The sequence below is a fragment of the Rhinoderma darwinii genome, chromosome 10 (genome assembly GCF_050947455.1).
Source record: "Rhinoderma darwinii isolate aRhiDar2 chromosome 10, aRhiDar2.hap1, whole genome shotgun sequence".
In the NCBI taxonomy this organism is placed as follows: domain Eukaryota; kingdom Metazoa; phylum Chordata; class Amphibia; order Anura; family Rhinodermatidae; genus Rhinoderma; species Rhinoderma darwinii.
The window spans coordinates 47,282,259-47,296,188 of NC_134696.1; positions in this window are offsets into that span (position 1 = coordinate 47,282,259).

Here is a 13,930-nt window from a genome sequence, read left to right on the forward strand (position 1 = left end):
ATCTATTCCTATAACCATCGTCACTGGAGATATATCACACTCCTCTGCCTATTTGGATTTACGGAGCAGCTGCAAATTTTATTCTATCTCCCCATGGTTCCTCTGGAGAGACCCCTGGCTATTGCCTTTGTGAATGGACTGCCATTACCTGATCCTATTGTGTCCGTCAGTGAACCGCTGACACTACAAGTTGGAGTTCTTCATTCGGAACAGATTGTCTTTCTCGCCTATAGGTATCAACCCTGTTCTGCTGGGCCTGCCTTGGCTTCGTCTGCATGGTCCGGTTCTCAACTGGATTTCCGGAGAAGTCCTCCAGTGGGGATCCAAGTGCCTTCATCGCTGTCTGCCACAGTTTCATCCTATTTTGTCTCCACTGCCTCAGTCCCTCTCCGCTCTGCCCTCTCATTATGCCAATTTAGCAGATGTTTTTAGCAAGAAAGAAGCAAAGACTCTTCCTCTCAGTCGCATCTATGATTGCCCTGTTGAATTGCTTCCTGACGTCTCACTCCCTCGTGGACGAGTCTATCCTCTCTCTGCCGGAGACCCTGGCCATGTCTGCGTACATGAAAGAGAACCTTGAGAGAGGGTTCATCTGAAAGTCTTCGTCCATGGCCGGAGCTGGTTTCTTCTTCGTAAAGAGGAAAGATGGATCTGTTCGTCCATGTATCGACTACCGAGGTTTGAACCAAATCACGGTAAAAAATAAATACCCCTTGCTGCATATCTCAGAACTCTTCGATAGGATTCGTGGGGCCAAGGTTTTCACAAAGCTACGCGGGGCTTATAACTTTATCCGTATCCGCCAAGGTGATGAGTGGAAAACCGCATTCAACACCCGAGACAGTCGCTACGAATATCTCGTGATGCACTTTGGACTGTGTAATGCCCCAGCCGTGTTCCAGGAGTTCGTAAATGACATCTTCCGGGATCTGAAGTATGTCTGTGTGGTGGTCTATCTGGACGACATCCTGATCTACTCACCTGATTTGACAACGCATCGGAAGCATGTTCGACAACTTCAGTTGCGGTTAAGGGAGAATAACCTTTATGCTAAACTCTAAAAATATGTCTTCGAGAGGAACTCTCTGACCGGACTCAAAATGGATCCAGAAAAGGTGAAGTCCATCTTGGAGTGGCCACATCCACAGGGTCTTCGGTCTATACAATGATTCTTCAGATTTGCAAACTTCTAACGGCACTTTATCCCGAACTTCTCATCTCTGACTGCTCCAATCTCTGCCCTCACTAAGAAAAGGGGTGAACACCAAGGTTTTCACCAGAGGCAGCATTTACCAACCTCAAGAGCACTTTCACTTCAGCCTCAGTACTCCATCACCCTGATGCATCTCGGCAGTTCTTTCTGGAGGTGTATACACATTTCGTTGGTGCTGGAGCACTACTATGTCAACGAAACTCTAAAAGCAAGTTGGTGGCTTCTTTTCAAAATTATTCTCTTCTGCAGAGCGCAACTATTCCATCGGGGATTGGGTGTTGCTGGCCGTCAAGTTGGCCTTAGAGGAGTGGAGACACTTGCTGGAGGACTATTCACCCTATTATCATCTATACAGATCACAAGAACCTCAAGTACCTACAGTCGGCACAACAACTATATCCTCGCCAAGCCAGATGGTCGCTGTTCTTCGCCCGATTTCAATTCTTGCTCCACTTCCGTCCTGCATACAGGAATGTGAAGGCTGATGCTCTGTCTCACTCGTTTGAAACCAATGACTCTGAGGAAACTCCTTAATATATCATAGATCCTTCTAGGATTATTGCCGCTAACCCTCTGCAAATTAGACACATTCCTCCCGGAAAAACATTTGTACATCTTGCAGACAGGAAGTGAATTCTCTGTTGGGGACAAAACTCCAAATTGGCTGGGGACTCATTACTGGTGGCCCACTCTGACTAGAGATTTTGCGGACTATGTCTCCTCATGTACGAATGTGCTTCGAACAAATCTACCCGCTCCAAACCTGCTGGTTTGCTCCTACCCCTGGCTTTCCCCGATGCCCCTTGGCAACATATCGCTATGGATATTATTACAGACATTCCCCCCTCAGCTGGATGTACTACGGTCTGGGTAGTAGTGGATCGTTTTTCTAAAATGGCACATTTTATTCCATTGACTGGCCTTCTGCCTGCTGCTTGCCTGGCAAATCTATTTATTCTTCACATCTGCACGGACTTCCTCTGCATATTGTCTTGGATTGGGGTGTACAGTTTATGTCCAAGTTATGGAGAGCTCTGTGCAACCTGCTAGATGTTAAGCTGGACTTCTCTTCTGCCTATCACACGCAGTCCAATGGTCAAGTGGGGAGGACCAATCACATTTCATGAATTATCTTCGTCATTTCGTACAATTCTCCTACAACAATCATACAAGTGAGTCTACTGCCTCTTCTCCTTTCTACATTGTGTACAGCCAACATCCACAAGTTCCTCTTCCTGTGCCAGCCATGACTAAAGTCCTGGCAGCTAACTCTTCATTTGGGACTTTTATGCCCATCTGACAGCAAACTAAGTCTGCGATCCTGCAGGCAGTGGACCGCATGAAAAATCATTCTGATAAAAAAAAGAAAAGTTCCTCCTCAATTTCCTCCTGGAGTCTGGCTATCCTCGAGAAACATTAGTCTCAAGACGCCTTCTCACGAATTCACTCCCAGGTTCCTCCTTTTTCGAAGTTCTGCAACAGATAAACCCTGTATCCTATAAACTTTGGTTGCCTCCCAACTCTTTCCACCTGTCCCTCCTTAAAACTGTGGTTTTGAATCGCTACAGTAAAGTTCTTAGTTCTGAAGTTGCTCCCAGCGGTTCTTTTGATGTGCTCAAGGTGAAGGAGATCCTGGACTACAAGAGAGTAGGAGGAAGGACATTCTATTTAGTGGGCTGGAAAGGGTTTGGTCCTGAGGAGAGATCCTGGGAGCCAGAAGAGAATCTTAATGCTCCTACCCTCATTAAAATATTCCTCTTACGCTCTGGACCCAAATAGTGGTTGCATAAGGGGGGGTACTGTTCCAGCTGTGGCAGCGGACCGCCACCACTCCCCGCTGTCGGAGGTCTGCGACTGCAGACTCCTGGCCTCTTGCCAGCGTCTCCCTCCTAGGAGACGCCAGCTCGTGCGGCCGTCCTGCCCTGGACTGACTGTTAAGGTGCGGGCGCTCATCCCCGGCTTTAAAGGGCCAGCGTACATGCTTACTAAAATTTACCTATCCAATCCCCAGGTTCCCCTGGACTATAAAAGGGCTCCGCCCTTCTATTCCTTGCGTTGTTGTTTTAGTTGGAGTCATGTGTATCATCTGCCACATCTGCTAACATCTGCCACGCCTGGTGTCACCTGCCAAGACTTCTATCACCAGCCACGTCTGCTGTCATCTGCCACTTCTGCTGTCATCTGCCATGCCTGCTGTCATATACCACGTCTGGTATCATCCATCACGTCTGGTGTCATGTGCCACGTCTAGAACCATCCATGCCAAAGCCTCTGCTACTGTCTGGACTCTTACAGGTACTCTTGTGCTAGGACATTGCATTGTCTTTGATATAGACTGTTGTTTGGCCAGCTGCCACTCAGCTACAGCGTAGCGGGCTAGTGGGTCCAGATACCCCCAGATCGTGACAATTATAAAGCACTTAAAAGATAATTATACGAGCAGGGTTTGGTCATGGTGCTGTTGTATTGTTTGTTTCTTATGCTATTTCTAAATACAGTATACTATGTAAGAAAACAAACAAGGAAGTTCAATGCAAAATCATGCCTTGGTTATGGGAACATAAGCCTATACAATGGGTAAGAAAAATTAAGTTTCATTGCTTTTACAACCTCCATCTACCATAAGATATTTCAGCTGGTGCAAGTGTCTATGGTAGCGTAATAAGACCTATTGCCAAGTTAAATTGGGACTCGTGGTGTGTGATGATCATGCAATGCACGTTTGTCACATGTTAAACACAAAATGGCCAGGAGACCAGTAGCAACTATATACCAAGCAGAAACATTGGTCAACAGGCTCCCATAGACCACTGTTGTTATGAGGCATTCTTTTAGGGTCCATTAATATACGTCCAGTCTTCCTGGCTATTTTCCCTCCTTGTACAAAAATGCTGGAGGGATGTTAATGACAAAACTGATGCCATAATTTTATGTGGGGTCACTTTTGTGTCCAGTGACATCAGTTGTGATGCCGGATATCTCAATAAGCAAGATAGAGAAATACAATGTTTTTCTATCCAGATATGGATGCCAGATAGCTATACAAAGTCCAATATTTTTTCCATCAGTTATGTCCAGCTCAGGCAAAAAAGAACTCACCGGATCAAATGACATGTGAACCCACCTTTAAATGTGGTGGTAAGTGATATTAAAAGGTGTTAACCTGCATACATGGTGGCAGAGGTATAATAGATATACAGTATGGTAAGTTACTTATATGTAATACATTGTAATGGAGTTTTTTCATTGACGTCCAGTATATATATATATATATATATATATATATATATATATATATATATATATATACAGTGAAGGAAATAAGTATTTGATCCCTTGCTGATTTTGTAAGTTTGCCCACCGTCAAAGACATGAACAGTCTAGAATTTTTAGGCTAGGTTAATTTTACCAGTGAGAGATAGATTATATAAAAAAAAAAACTGAAAATCACATTGTCAAAATTATATATATTTATTTTCATTGTGCACAGAGAAATAAGTATTTGATCCCTTTGGCAAACAAGACTTAATACTTGATGGCAAAACCCTTGTTGGCAAGCACAACAGTCAGACGTTTTTTGTAGTTGATAATGAGGTTTGCACACATGTTAGAATGGAATTTTGGCCCACTCCTCTTTGCAGATCATCTGTAAATCATTAAGATTTTGAGGCTGTCGCTTGGCAACTCGGATCTTCAGCTCCCTCCATAAGTTTTCAATGGGATTAAGGTCTGGAGACTGGCTAGGCCACTCCATGACCTTAATGTGCTTCTTTTTGAGCCACTCCTTTGTTGCCTTGGCTGTATGTTTCGGGTCATTGTCGTGCTGGAAGACCCAGCCACGAGCCATTTTTAATGTCCTGGTGGAGGGAAGGAGGTTGTCACTCAGGATTTGACGGTACATGGCTCCATCCATTCTCCCATTGATGCGGTGAAGTAGTCCAGTGCCCTTAGCAGAGAATCACCCCCAAAACATAATGTTTCCACCTCCATGCTTGACAGTGGGGACGGTGTTCTTTGGGTCATAGGCAGCATTTCTCTTCCTCCAAACACGGCGAGTTGAGTTAATGTCAAAGAGCTCAATTTTAGTCTCATCTGACCACAGCACCTTCTCCCAATCACTCTCAGAATCATCCAGATGTTCATTTGCAAACTTCAGACGGGCCTGTACATGTGCCTTCTTGAGCAGGGGGACCTTGCGGGCACTGCAGGATTTTAATCCATTACGGCGTAATGTGTTACCAATGGTTTTCTTGGTGACTGTGGTCACACAGCGCTCCTTTCCTTCTGAGCCCTCCCATGGGCCCAAACGGCAGTTTATCACCACAAATGGGGTATTGCTGCACTCGGGACAAATTGGGCAACAAAATGGAGTATTTTATTTCTTGTGAAAATAAGAATTTTTGAGCTAAAATGACATATTATTGGAAAAAATATATATTTTTTTAATTCCCAGCCCAATTCAAATAAGTTCTGTGAAGAAACTATGGAGTCTAAATGGTCACATTACCCATAAATGAATTCCTTGAGGGGTGTAGTTTCCAAAATGGGGTCACTTCTGGTGGGTTTCCATTGCTTTGATACCTCTGGGGCTCTGCAAATGCGACATGGCACCCGAAAACCAAACCAGCAAAATCTGTACTCCAAAGAACACACAGCGCTCCTTCCCTTCTGAGGCCTCCCATGGGCCCAAACGGCAGTTTATTGCCACAAATGGGGTATTGATGCACTCAGGAGAAATTGGGCAACAAAATTGAGTATTTTGTTCCCTGTGAAAATAAGCAATTTTGGTAAAAAATTACATCTTATTGGAAAAAATGTCATTTTTTTAATGTCACAGCCCAATTGAAATAGGTGCGGTGAAAAAACTGTGTGGTCAAAATGATAACAACAACCATAAATAAATTCCTTGAGGGGTGTAGTTTCCAAAATGGGGTCACTTCTGGCGGGTTTCCATTGCTTTGATACCTCTGAGGCTCTGCAAATGCGACATGGCACCCGAAAACCAATCCAACAAAATCTGGACTCCAACAAACATATAGCGCTCCTTTCCTTCTGAGCCCTCCCATGGGCCCAAACGGCAGTTTATCACCACAAATGGGGTATTGCCACACTAAGGACAAATTGGGCAACAAAATGGGGTATTTTGTTCCCTGTGAAAATAAGAAATTTTGATCACAAATGACATTTTATTGGAAAAAATGACATTTTTTTCATTTCAGAGCCCAATTCAAATACGTGCTGTGAAAAAACTGTGCGGTCAAAATGGTAACAACAACCCTAAATGAATTCCTTGAGGGGTGTAGTTTCCAAAATGGGGTCACTATTGGGGGATTCCTACTGTTTTGACACCTCAACACCTCTTCAAACCTGGCATGCTGCCTAAAATATATTCTAATAAAAAAGAGGACTCAAAATGCACTAGGTGCTTCTTTGCTTCTAGGGCTTGTGTTTTAGTCCACGAGCGCAGTAGGGCCACATGTGGGACATTTCTAAAAACTGCAGAATCTGGACAATACATATTTAGTTGTGCTTCTCTGGTAAAACCTTCTGTGTTACAGAAAAAAAAATGAATAAAATTGAAATTCAGCAAGAAAAATGAAAATTTGCAAATTTCACCTCCACTTTGCTTTAATTCCTGTGAAATGCCTGAAGGGTTAAAAAACTTTCTAACTGCTGTTTTGAATACTTTGAGGGGTCTAGGTTTTATAATGGGGTGTTTTATGGGGGTTTCTAATACATAGGCCCCACAAAGCCACTTCAGAACTCAAGAGGTACCTTAAAAAAAAGGCTTTTGAAATTTTCTTAAAAATATGAGAAATTGCTGTTTATGTTCTAAGCCTTGTAGCGTCCAAGAAAAATAAAAGAATGTTCAAAAAACGATGCCAATCTAAAGTAGACATATGGGAAATGTGAACTAGTAACTATTTTGGGTGGTATAACCGTCTGTTTTACAAGCAGATGCATTTAAATTCTGAAAAATGCAATTTTTTCAAAATTTTCTCTACATTTTGCAATTTTTCACCAATAAACACTGAATATATCGACCAAATTTTACCACGAACATGAAGCCCAATGTGTCACGAGAAAACAATCTCAGAATCGCTTGGGTAGGTTTAAGCATTCCGACGTTATTACCACATAAAGTGAAATATGTCAGATTTGAAAAATGGGCTCTGAGCCTTAAGGCCAAAACTAGGCTGCGTCCTTAAGGGGTTAAACAAAACCATTTTTGGCCCTATGCACACAGCTGTATTATGGATCTGTGTTTTTACGTATCTGTAATCCAGGCCTATAGTCTGCTATGGGCCAATACTGTACCTCTGTTTGATTCAAATTTAATATGGAGGCATAAGGTGTATTTTCTCAAAAGCGTATATGGAACACCCGAGAAATAAAATTGTGGCATAATCAAACACATACCATAGCATCGAAGTATTCTTCCCTAGAAACATTGCCTCTATGGGATTATACAGTGTCTTATAAAGGCACCATACAGTGGCACATGAAGTGCCTATGGCTACCTAATATGGACCTTTAGGGACACCATGTCCTTCTGTATAGGCCCACAGCACAATGCTTTGCATGGACCCTTAGGCTACACAATCAGTAAAACATTTAATCTGTCCTCCCTAATATTTTTATTTCACAGTGACAAAATTTTCAAAACTAACTTTCTCTGTATTTTGGTTTTCCAGGTCCATCGACTATAAGAACTGAAGGTTAAGAGACTCCTTATCTGTTTACTTTACTCAGAGTCAAACAGTGGCGGATTATCATATGGGCGATTCGGGCGGCCGCACATCGACATTTAAACCTATTCAGCGCGCTAGCGCTGCTAACTTCCGAAGATGGGGAGGAGCAGGGAATTGGCCGGAATCCAGGGGTAGGACACGCCTCCCTGACAGTGCGGGCGCCGCCATTGAGTAACAGAACAGCGACGGACGGCTGTTCTGTTACTCCAAAGCTGCAAGAGAAGAGCCAGGCGGGCGGTCACCGGCGCTTAGGTTAGTTGACTTATCATGCCCAACTGGTTCCCGACCACTGGCTGTATTTTTACGGCCAGCGGTCAGGAACGGGTCCTTAAAACCCGAGCCATAGACTTTCTACGGCTCGGGTTTTAACTTGCTGCCCGCGTGATCGGGCAGCTGAATGTCGGGTCTCCGGCAGTCAGTGACTGCCGGGGACCCTGAGGAGAAGAGAAGATAGAAGCAGCTTTCGCTTTCGCTGCTTCTGTCTTCTCTGATATCTTTTTACACAGCGCTCAATGAACGCTGTGTAAAGGAATAGAGACAGCAGCAGCGGCGCTGTCTCTATTCCTCCCGGTGATCATGTGACTGGTCACATGATCGCCGGGTGCCGTTAGTGGCAGGCTGCTGCTGGGTCTTACTAGACCCAGCACAGCCCTATCAGTGACAATCGTCACTATGAGAGGGCTGATTTCCCCTGTAACTGGGGCTGCTGTGCAGCCCCAGTTACAGTGGAAAAACATGGTGTAAAAGAAAAAAAAAAAAAATCTAAAGTTCCCCAAAGGTCTTCTTTGACCTTTGGGGGACAGACCATAGTAATAAAAAAATAATAAAGTAAAGTGCAAAAAAAAATTTAATTAATAAATACACATAAAATACCCACCCCAAAAAAAACGTTCCCCCCCGCCAATCATTGTTGTAACGCTAGCGCTGACCCAATTACCCTAATATAGACATGTAATATATAAAAATTTACGGTAAACAATGATGATCACAAATATAAGGTCTATTTTAGGGTAAAACTGTTATTACCCAAAAAAATAGCTGAAACGTAAAAAAGCTTATTTTTTTACTATTATATTCAAACTTTATGAATATACACACACATACTAATATATATATATAATTATAATATAACGTTTTTAAATGTGTACATAACCTTGTGGCACTATATACAAGGGGGAGCGCTGTGTGGCACTATATACAAGGGGGAGCGCTGTGTGGCACTATATACAAGAGTGAGCGCTGTGAGGTACTATATACAAGGGGGAGCGCTTTGAGGCACTATATACAAGGGGGAGCGCTGTGTGGCACTATATACAAGAGGGAGCGCTGTGTGGCACTATATACAAGGGGGAGCGCTGTGAGGCACTATATACAAGGGGGAGCGCTGTGTGGCACTATATACAAGGGGGAGCACTGTGAGGTACTATATACAAGGGGGAGCGCTTTGAGGCACTATATACAAGGGGGAGCGCTGTGTGGCACTATATACAAGGGGGAGCGCTGTGTGGCACTATATACAAGGGGGGGCTGTGTAGTGCTATCCACAGTGGTATGTGTGTGGCGCTCTATAGGGGGGGCTTTTTGGTGCTATTTACAAGAGGGGGAGGGCTGTGTGGCGCTCTCTACAGGGGGAGCTGTATGGCACTATCTATAGGGGGCTGTGTGTAACGCTCTCTACGAGGGGGATGTGTGATATATAGAGGGGGCTGTGTATGGCGATATCTATGGGGGTGTGTAATATCTACAGGGTCTGTGTGTATGTGGTGTTTTACAGTGTGTGGTATTATTATATTCAGGCGCGCAGTGTTTGGTGCTATTATATTTAGGGGTACAGTATGTGGCACCATAATAACTTTATTTTCGTTTATAGGTGTGGAAATGTTGGAAAAGTGAGGAGACGTCTGAGTGTCAAATTCTGCAGAAATGAGTCATGTCCGGGAGAAGTCGTCATGAGCGCTGGACCGGATGGAGAAGAAAAGAGGAAAAAAACTACTAGAATCTGAGACGTCGTCACCTGTGAGTCACTAGATTTATAGAGAATCTGTCACCTCTCCAGACATGTTTATTATAGGAATCCTTGTATTTCCCAAAAAGTCTTTCTGCAGTCCAGGACTGATAGAGAATTCCCCTTGTCAGGAGGTTGTGTCCCTGCACAGTGTGATACTGTCAGTATGTATGGACACCGCGCTGTGACAAGGGAAATCGTAACACTGTTAATGCTTGCCCAAAAAGGTAGTGTTAAAAATAGTTACGACGCGGCAGGGCGGCGGTGAGGAAGGGGGTCCCAAGTTTGGATAACAGCCCAGGGCCCATGGTCTACTTAATCCGCCACTGGAGTCAAAGCATTCTTGAGATGAAGACCTAAGTATCTTGAGACAGACTGGTTGCTAGGAACATGCTTTCTACCATGTGCCATTTATAATACTGGTTCCGATTTTGTGACAGACGAGCACAGGCACCAGGGCCCAGGTGCGATTGTTACCTTTATCCCCTTTAGCTAGGCCCCTACTCACAACCCCATTTAAAGGCTGGACCTATTATGCAGGGTATGCCTAGCAACCAGACGTCTCTTATGTCATTCTTGTTCCATTCTGCTTTCTCAACTTGTGTTATTAATCAGATTTTCTAAAAATACATTTGGGTGGAGAACTTATTTGAATTCACATTATAAATAAGATTCTTTGAAGGAAATTATTGCTAAGAATGCCGCCTAGATTGGCCCCGGTCACAGAATAGTTGTGTAGATGATAGATTTATGTACATTTGTACAATGTATTAGTATAACTGAGATAAATGGGAAAGATTTATCTTAGAGTTTGCTTTAGGCTATAGATCTGAATGTGTGTTTGTAAAATTGCTTTAATCTTTCAAGGTCTTTCCAGGGTATTATATTGTATTTTGTGTTAGGTTCCTTTTATTGTCCATTGCAGCATGAAATATGTTTCTCATTGTGCAGGTTATCAGAGAATTTATACAGTCACACAAGGCCTGTTTAGCAGTGCAAGCACTGTGTGTTCTTTACAGGTGTGGACCCACCTCCTCCCATAGACGTTTTCAATAACTTTCAAGTAGCATTTGAACAATTTGTTTAAAGTCATAACACTGTGTCTGAATACACAGTTGTCCTCAGAATTCTGCTGGTAAACACTGGTAAATGTAACTATGGACATTAACTGAAAATTATAATTTTTTTTTTTCTTTATCAAAGATTTTTTATTTTGAAAGTATACACAACATAACAGCTTATATACATGGTTTCATACTTTTGCAAAATTCACACGCAGTGCAATATAACCTTTTCAATATCACATAAAATATGCAAAGACATATAACAGCAGTAGGAGGTAACCTCCTAATCAGTAAGCAAAAACTAAATAAGAATGTAATGAAAATAAAAATAATAATACCATAAGTGCAGCAAAGATTAGTGCATTATTTAGGGAAGCCAGTCCCCACAGGTGGATAACAATTATTGCATATAAGTGCACATTATACGACAGACTAACACAGACACAAGACAACAAAGGGAAACACATACGGACATAGCACGCAAAAGGTAGGCTTTATATAGGTATTCAAAAGAGGCCATCCAGCCAGAGAGGTAGATCATTACCACCCCGGAATCCAGACCACACAGGTGCGGACAAAGAGCTCAGCTTTTCCCTGATCAGCAGACATCAAATCCTCCATCCTCATAATTCCGTTCACCTCCGTCACCCATTCCTTCAGGTAAGGCACAGTGCTGGATTTCCAATGACGAGGAATCACTGTTCTTGCTGCGGTCAAAAAATGCCGAAAGACACTCTTTTTGAGGTGTGAGAGTGATCCCGGAACCATGGAAAGTAAACCAATGGAGGCCGAAGTCTGAACCTCAGTATGAAAAAGTTTATTACCGAGATCAAAAATCTTTCCCCAAAAGGGACAAAGTTTGGGACAATCCCACCAAATGTGCAGCATGGTTCCAGGAGCCTCCCCACACCTCCAGCACTCATCCGGTACATCAGGGAATATCCTATGCAGCAAAGAAGGACAGCGGTACCATCTAGTGAGAATCTTATAATTTTTTTCCTGGGCAAAGCACGAGGTCGGCAGCTTATGCGCCAGGAAGAAAGATGTGCCCCACTCCTCAGCAGAGTGTCGAGTCCCCAATTCCTCATCCCATGCGGTAGTGAATGTCAGCTGAGAGTAATCGTATTTAGGTAGAAGGATCCCGTGTAAAAAGGACAGTACATGAGAGGGAGCCGTAGTCAGCAACAAGTATTGTTCCAGAGGAGTCTTATCCTGCAGCAAAGCAAAACGGTCGCCCATTGAAAAAAGATAGGAGCGCAACTGAAAATAGGACCACCAAACCGGACGTCCCCCCGGGCAGGCCTTAGAGACCACAGACTGTGATAAGATTGTACCCTCAGGTGTAAGAGTCTTAGCCAAGAAACTACCGTCCTGTCTCTCCCAACAGAGGAATGTGTCCACACCCACCGCCGGAGGAAAGGAAGGATCATCAAAAAGCGGGGTTAGAGGACCTGGACGATGAACAATGTCCATCGTAGCAATGATCCGCTCCCAGACTACAAGAAACTGACGTGTGAGGGAAGGCAGAGAAGATGAAGGTCGCTGAGAAGCAGACAACCAAGGCAGAGATGACAGTGCTAGGGGAGACATAGCCTTCTCAATGCGCACCCATTGCTTACCCGCACCTGAGCGGAACCAGTCTACCAATCGCATCAGTAACGCAGCTTGGTGGTAGCGTTTAAAATCCGGCAATCCTGCCCCCCCCTCCATTTTCGGCCGACTAAGGACAGCAAAACGAACACGAGGCTTAGAGGAGCCCCAAACAAATTTAGTTATGGCCCTATGCAATATTTGGAAGAAGCTCGTTGAGATTATGATAGGGACGGTTTGGAATATGTAAAGAAATTTGGGTAGAATGTCCATTTTTACCGCGTTAATGCGCCCAAACCATTAAAGCCATTAAATCCTTCAAGGTGCGCTGCAGAATGGGTGTGTAATTCAAAGCGAACAAATCCGACTGGTGTATGGGAATTTGCACCCCCAGATATTTTAGAGATTTAGATTGCCATTTGAACGGGAAAACTCGAGCGAGATGGTTGGCTAAGGCAGTATCGAGAGATATATTCAATGCCTCTGATTTGGAATAGTTGACTTTGAAATTGCTCACATGGCCAAACCGCTCAAATTCCCCGGTCAAAGATGGCAAGGAAACCATGGGAGTCGTAATGTATACCATGAGATCATCGGCATACAATGCTAGTTTGTGATGTTTTGCGCCAACACAGACACCATTAACATTAGGGTGGTTCCGCAGTGCCACGGCCAGGTGTTCCATGACCAAAACATAGAGTAAAGGTGAGAGTGGGCACCCCTGTCCCGTGCCATTAGAAATAGACAAAGAGTCAGATAACAACCCATTAACTCGAACCCGGGCCGTAGGCCCTTGATATAATGCCATAATCCTATCCACCATAATGGCGCCAAGGCCAACCTGTGTCAGGACACTGCGGAGAAACACCCAATGTACCCTGTCGAATGTTTTTTCAGCATCGACCGAGAGTAAACACATCGGTATCTTATGGGATTGGCAGTATGATGTTAAAAGGAGGGTCTTGTTAGTGTTGTCCCGTGCTTCTCTACCACGCACAAACCCCACCTGGTCATCTGTGACCAAATCTGGTAAGAGATGCGAGAGTCGAGAGGCCAATAACTTCGCAAAAATCTTAACGTCTACATTTATCAATGATATTGGTCGGAAGTTTGCGCACGCCGTCGGATCTTTGCCCGGTTTTGGTAAAAGGGCAATATGAACCTCAAGGGACTGGGGTGCAAAGGGACACGAGGAAGACACTGAATTAAAAACTTTCGTCAAGAACGGAGCCAACTGATCCTTAAATGTCTTATAGAATTTATTATTAAACCCATCGGGTCCTGGACTTTTGCCCAAGGGGGAATC